This window comes from Echinops telfairi, unplaced genomic scaffold (genome assembly GCF_000313985.2).
Source record: "Echinops telfairi isolate 266 unplaced genomic scaffold, ASM31398v2 ScPeMD7_7420;HRSCAF=8458, whole genome shotgun sequence".
In the NCBI taxonomy this organism is placed as follows: Eukaryota; Metazoa; Chordata; class Mammalia; order Afrosoricida; family Tenrecidae; genus Echinops; species Echinops telfairi.
The window spans coordinates 42,832,912-42,839,717 of record NW_022111320.1 but is presented as its reverse complement, the minus strand read 5'-3'; the positions used below and the strand labels follow the sequence as shown (position 1 = coordinate 42,839,717).

General features: G+C 46.3%; 1 protein-coding gene across 3 annotated transcripts in view; it reads left to right on the top strand.

Annotated features, from left to right (window-relative positions):
* Positions 1–7: 7 nt before the first annotated feature.
* PLCL2 (phospholipase C like 2) overlaps positions 8–6,806 on the top strand; it is a 200,128-nt gene continuing 193,329 nt past the window's right edge. For all 3 annotated transcript variants that reach the window (XM_004704015.2, XM_045297441.1, XM_045297440.1), the window contains exon 1: positions 8–66. The gene's annotated coding sequence lies outside the window, so the exon portion shown is untranslated. The remainder of the gene's footprint in view (positions 67–6,806) is intronic.

Sequence of the window (6,806 nt, the reverse complement as noted above, 5' to 3'; positions counted from 1 at the left end):
GCCGGCGACCCCGGCCCCCGGGAGAGCAAGCCGGGCGGCCTGCCCCGCCGGAGCAGCATCATCAAGGTGAGTGGCAGCGGGGCGCTCCTCGCCCGCCCCCAGCCGCCCTTGGGGTCTGTTCCCACCCGCGAGGGGGGGCAGGCGAGGGATGGAGGGGGAGCCCACTGCTAACAGGAACCACCGGTGCGCGGGTGCTCAGGGTGGTTGAGCACGGAGTGGATGCAAATGGCATTGGGAACGAACGGAGAGGAGGTGATCCCCGAGGTGCAGGGGGAGCTGTGTCCTGGCATCCCCCGTTAGAACTTGGGGCTGTCACCTTTCGCACGATGGCCCTGGAATTGTGGCCTGCCTGGGCTGGGCATGTCCTTCATAGGCTGAAGCCTGTGTGGGTAACAGACTGCCTTAGGCTTTCCTCTCGCATTTTGAGGACAGTTGAAGATTAGGTAGAGCCATTGAAAAAAATCGCACGAGGTGAGCAGACACCAGCTAATGGGTTTTCTTCTGTCTGGTTGCCTCATTCAGATGGTTTGGCTTCCATGGTACACAATGTATAGTCACTTGGGCCGGGAAATGCAGCACGGTTCTGGCCATTAACACAGGTCTCTGCTTTCAGAGGCTCAACAGCACTGAAAGATCCCAGTTCTAATCTTTTCCTTACTGCAGTAGACAGGCCTCCAGTTTCTCTATGGAAGTTCTTTTGGGCGGGTTTGCTTGTTTTTCTTAGCTTTTGCACCTTGTTATTTAACAGAAGAAAGCCAGCGACTTATTTTTATGAGCATTTTGCACGCAAGAAGTAATATTAGGAATTCCTGAGTTTGTTGTGGTTTAATTCTAACATTACATTTTAGTCAGTAAAAACGTTACACGTGACATGAAATGAAAAATAGTTGATGAGCTGAGAAGAGCAGAGCCGTAGGCAAGGTTAGAGCTCCTGCTCAAGTGTGGAGCAAATACGAAAGTGTTGCTTTCTGAAAACCAGAGGAGGGTTAACAGGACCGGGAGCAGACACCCATGCCTCCTGCGGCTGATAACCTGTGGGGGAGAGGGGGAAATGTGAAGAGAATTGGCTCTGATGGGATTTGAAATGTAACTGAATCTTCCAAGTGTTGTAAAAATGTCTGATGGTGTTTGCAACTTCTGCATTAATGTAGTGAAATATACCACCTTGCTATATTCAATGTAACTGTTGTGAAACTGTTTTTCCGCCTTGTCTTCTGTTTGCACAGTTTATGTCTGGGCAGGGGCACAAATTGAGGGCCTTAAAGATCAGGTGTAATACTTACGTGAAGCACATGTTTAGGGTTAAAGTAAGGCAAGTCACATGTCTTTTGTTGAGCACATAGTGTTCAGTGACTTATATGTACTTTTTACTCTGTGGCTTGTGGTTCTCCAGAAGTTGCCTTTAACTGTGCAAATGATGATCACTACCATCGACAAGAGTTATGTGTCATCATCGTTTTGTTGTGTATCATTTTTAGGGGGGGAGTTTGCATTTTGGTGTTCGATGAATGAAGTTCAAGGCAAGAATTACAGAGAAGACACTACCCTACCAATATTTTTTAACATCCCCCAGTTTTATTTTTAAAGGGGGTTATTATTTGCATTAAAAAATGTCAACCTCCTGGGGGTGGATGGTAGGATTCCCGGTGTAACTATTTAGTTACAGCAACTTCTGTCTTAATTACATTCATGGGTAATTAGGAAGTTGATTTACAATATTTCTGATAGAATTTAGAATTTGTCAGCAAGGGGACACGATTCATCATTCACAAGTAACTGATATCGGTACTTTTATTGACTTGTGAAACTTTCGGTTATTTTCTCAGTTTTCTTCTTTCTAATTGGAGGCACTTGGTTTCTTGTTCACTGTTATAAACCTAGCTACTCAATGCCAGGAACTTAGCGGGCACTGCTTAACAGGGGCTGAGTAGACTGTTGCTTCTTGAATGAATCAGAAAAAATGGATGAGAAAGACGAACATACAATACAGGGTCTCCATGAGTTGAAATCAACTCTATGGCCGTTAGGAAAAAAGAAGGAAGATGGCCGTTAGGAAGGCAGAAGGAAGTACAAGTTTTCTCTCAAGTTCTGTTCATTGCTCAAACAGGTGGCTTCGGATTTGCCAATCCCCTATCTAGTATCTCTTAAAATAACTTACTTGCTTCCCCCACCCTCCTGCCTCCATTTACAACTTGCATTTTTCTCAAACAGCTTTTAAAAGTTGAAAGTCCAGCAAGCTCAGGTTCTGAGACTCCGAAGAAAGTGGGTGTGCTGTCTTTATGCAAGTAACTACTTGATATGTTTCCCCATGAATTGGTGTCTTGATGGGTTAAGATTTTAGGGATTTAGTGTGGTCTATTTTAAAAGTATACAGCTGCAAGGCAATATCCTAGTAGGATAAAGAGGTCTTTGATGTAAATGGCAAATTTAGTGTCATTCTTTATCTTGCAACATTTCTTTTTTTTTTTTTTAATAGAAAACCAACTAACTTGTGGAAAGCTGAGCAGAAGTTAATGCAGCTGGAAAGTGACAAAGCAGTAGTGACATCTCTCCCTGGCTTCTCTGTGCTTTCCGTAAATGTGAGGGACCAGCAGTCAGGTGGTCTAAGAGCAGTGGTGGGAGTGGAGCAGGTTAGGGCTACCTTAACCACTTAACCAGAGTTGAGTGGGTTAAAGCAACAGGAATTCCTTCTCTCCAGTTCTTGAGGCTAGAAGTCTGAAACTGAGTTGTTCCACTGGCAGGACCATGCTAGACCATGCTCTCTGAAGGCTGGATGGGAGAACTATGCATTACTGCTTCTTTGCTTCTGCTGTTTGCCAGCAATCCTTGATGTCCCCTGGCCTGGAGAGACATCACTCTAATGCCTGTGTCTGATGTCACACATTCCTTCTTGTGTGGCTGTGTCCAAATTTCTTGGTTCTAATAAGGACAAGGACACCGGTCATTATCAGAACACCTGTCAGAGGAGTCCTGGTGGTCTACGGGGGTCCTATGTTGCGTTGCTTACCACAAGGTCACCATTTCTAATGCACCAGCTGGTCCTTGGCAGAAAGATGAGGCTTTTGTTCCTGTAAAGATTGACAGCTTCCCAAACTCACAGGGGCTGGTTTACTCTGTCTTTAGGGTCGCTCTGAGTGGGAATCAGCTTGGTGGCAAGTAGCTTGGTCAATGGATGAGGAGCCACCCCATTTGATCATGCTTACATCTACAAAGACCCTCTTTCTGAATAAGTTTATATCCATAGTTTTTGGTGGACATGATTTTTTTTCAGGGTGAGCTATATTTCAACTGAGAACAATAAGCATGGTGATAGTTCAGGAAAAGCAGGAGCATACTGGCAGAGGGGCCAGCAAGTGTGGTTGGGGAGTGGTAGTAGTTGAAGCGTTGGCCTCAGGAGCTCTGTGCCTCTTTCGTAGGCCCCATCTTCACTGCAATCTTGACATTCCTCTTGGGGTGGAGCATCCTGAAATCAGAGGGAGCATAATGACCTCAGTGTGATACTGTGATAAACAGTGAGCAGAGAAAGGGTATGGGGGCTAAGACATATGGTACAATGACACTGTAGGTTGACCAGAATTACATTTCTCATATAAAACCACTTCTGTGGAACGCCATCTGTTTTGTAATTGTGGTGTTGAGTGAGAAATTGTTGTAAAACGGCAGCTCCTGCCAAAATAAATGCACAGATCTCTACTCCAAGAACTCCTTGGCCATGGTGGCAGTGTGACAGCTCAAGAGCGTGAGCGGCTCCTTAGAGCCTTTTATGAACACCTTGAGAAGATAAATCCATCGGAGAACTTGCCATTGGACTTTCTTCCCTTTCCTTAGCTTATTGAGTATAATGGCGCACCTCTTAGATTATTCGCAAAGTCCCCTTGGCAGATTTTTTAGGAACGAAGCCATGATCATATTTGTCAATTTAAGGAATCTAGTAACTACAAACATCGCTTTCACTTTCTGCTAATTCATTTCATCACACCATTCATTCTAATCCAATTCCAAGACAGTCAGTTTGGTTAATTGTTCAGGTGGCACCCCATTTGTGTGTGTGTGTGTGTGTGTGTGTGCATGTGTGTGTATTACAAATCACTCTAACTTTTCATTCAAGTGCTTGGTCTGAAATGTGAAGTCATGTTTCAGGCCGCAGATTCCTTTTTAATTTTAGAACAAAACAAAGTCACCATGTTTATGGTTTAGATGGCTTGCTCTTAATCAGAATTAATGCAATGTTCTGCTTGGTGCTTTTATACCCAGATAACTTCATACAGTAACACTTGTCGGTGTCCAGTTGTATGAGCTTGAATGGCTCACACAACAGTCAAGATCTAGAACAGCAGTTCACAATCTGTGGGTCACGACCCCTCTGGGGGTCAAACGACCCTTTCACAGGGGTCTGCCGATTCATAACAGTAGCAAAATTACAGTTACAAAGTAGCAACGAAAATAATTTTATGGTTGGGGGGGTTACCACAACATGAGGAACTGTATGAAAGGATTGCGGCATTAGGAAAGATGAGAACCACTGGTCTAGAAGGTTTTATCACCTCAGGAGACTCCCCTGAACCCCTTGATAGTCTTCCCTTTCACCTGACCTCATACCCTGGCAACCGCTTGCTTTTCTAAGTAGTAGGAACTGCAGCTCTCGAAGTACTTTGGGATTCAGAACCAGTAACCGTGGCCACCATTTTACAAACATGTCTTCTGTGCAAACGCACAGGTGAAGTGCCTAACAGAATGGCATCGAGCTCATGCAACCCCAACCCGAGGCTGGAGGAAACAGGGTTCAGAAGCTTCCGTCTCCTGCCCTACCTGGGTACTGCAGCTTCTTCATCCAGGTCACATTGGTGGCACTAGTGTTTGGGGACCGTGGATTTGATTTCCCTATTTAAGTGTGAGGAGTGTTGGAGAAGAAAGACGGTTTCTGCTGGCAGAAGCAGTTGGCAGATCAGATAGCCAGCAGCTGTGTGTTTAGCCACCTGTTGTGGCAGCCTGACCAGGGCCTCCGGCTTCACTGGGACCCTTGGTCTGACCTTGCCCAAGGTGGTACTTCTTTTTGCCAATGCTGTTTTTCTCCTTCTCATTGCATTGTGTTGAGTAGTAGCGACACGCTTACCACCTGTACACCGACTTCAGTCTTGGTGCTGAGGCCCTGCAAGTGGGAGATGAGCTGGCTCTTCCCATCTGTTACACAAAGTAATGGTTACTTATGTATATTGGCCCGTGGTTTAAGCAAAGCAGACTCCTTGCAGGCAAGAGCTGGGCTGTATTGAAGAGAGTAGGTCAGATAGTTTTGCCACAAAATTATAGAAATCGTTATTAAACAAAAAGATCAAAATGGGAAGCTATTGTTTCTGGACAGATCTCCCATCGAGGTCCCTACACTTCTGATGGCGACATTTCCACCTCTCTAACCCTTCCCCAAAGCGGTGGCTCAGTGGGTTACTGGGGTGCCGGACTGGTTTGCAGATTGCAACAGCAGCTAGACAAGGCTTTCTACTCCCTCAGAGTCCGCGTGTCGGTTCTGCCCCGTCCTAGAGGATCGCTCTAAGTTGATGGCAGTGAGTTTGTTTTCAGTTTTACCCTTTCCCTGAAGGAGTCTGCATTCTTCTATTCCCACCATGTGACAATGGCAGGTTTGTCATCCCAGAGGCCCTCAAACGGTGATCCCTGAGTTTGAGGAACAACAGTTCTGCAGGGGCTCAGTCAGCTGTAGGGTGGACAGGGGAAGGTTTCCCAAGGAGATCCCTGCAGGCCAGCCCTTGTGATGGAAAAACATTCATAGGCACAGCTTTCCTGGCCCCGTTCCTCACGGTTTTCCTTTTTTCTGGAAACTGCTTCCTAATCAGGCCGCATAATCATCCTGTTCACTTCAAGAACTCTATCAAGATTACGGCTTAAGATTCCCAAGGAACGGTTGTCAGAGGCTCCCGAGGTGACCTCTCCCACTTGAATTTTGGCTGCTCCAGCAGACCCCCTTGGAAGCCAGTGCTTTCATCTCTTCATTTTCTGTTCCCTAAGGCGACTGTCAAACCGTGTATGACTGAGAGAACTTGTCTGTAGCCCTCCACCGACCACAGAGACGTGTTGAAACATGTTTGGTTTGGAATGAAACCTGTGCATGCCTGAACGGAAAACCTTAGGAGTACTTTCTGACTTGCCCTCCGAGATGTTCTGCAAAGAGGACAAAATACATTTTAAAATGAATTGTAAAGATCATGTCTGTGTTTGACTTTAGGTCTGCCTCCCCCTCACCGTCTCTCACCCCACTCCTTTTTTCTTTTTCTTGGTTTTTGTTTGGGAGTTAGGGAAGAGAGGAGACAACGGCATGCCCAGCCCCTTGTGGGCATATCATAAACATTCAATACGCAGTAACTGGATCACAGTGAATTTGGGCAGGGAGCTAGCCTGGATCTTTGAGGTCAGAAAATCGAATGGACAACCAGCAGCTGTGCTTCACTTTGTTCCAATGCACTCTGGGCCACACAAGGGGGCTGGGGAGAGGCCAGGGTGCTGGTCTCAGTGCATTCAGTTTTCCTGTCACTTTGTTCGAATGCACTCGGGGCCACACAAGGGAGCTGGGGAGAGGCCAGGGTGCTGGTCTCAGTGCATTCAGTTTTCCTGTCACTTTGTTCTAATGCACTCGGGGCCACACAAGGGAGCTGGGGAGAGGCCAGGGTGCTGGTCTCAGTGCATTCAGTTTTCGTGTCACGAATCAGAGTTCAGCTTTCAAAAACTGTCAGAGGATATTAATTCCACACCCCCGAAATTACTTACCCCCTCAGCTTTTTCCCTTCTCTGATTGGCCC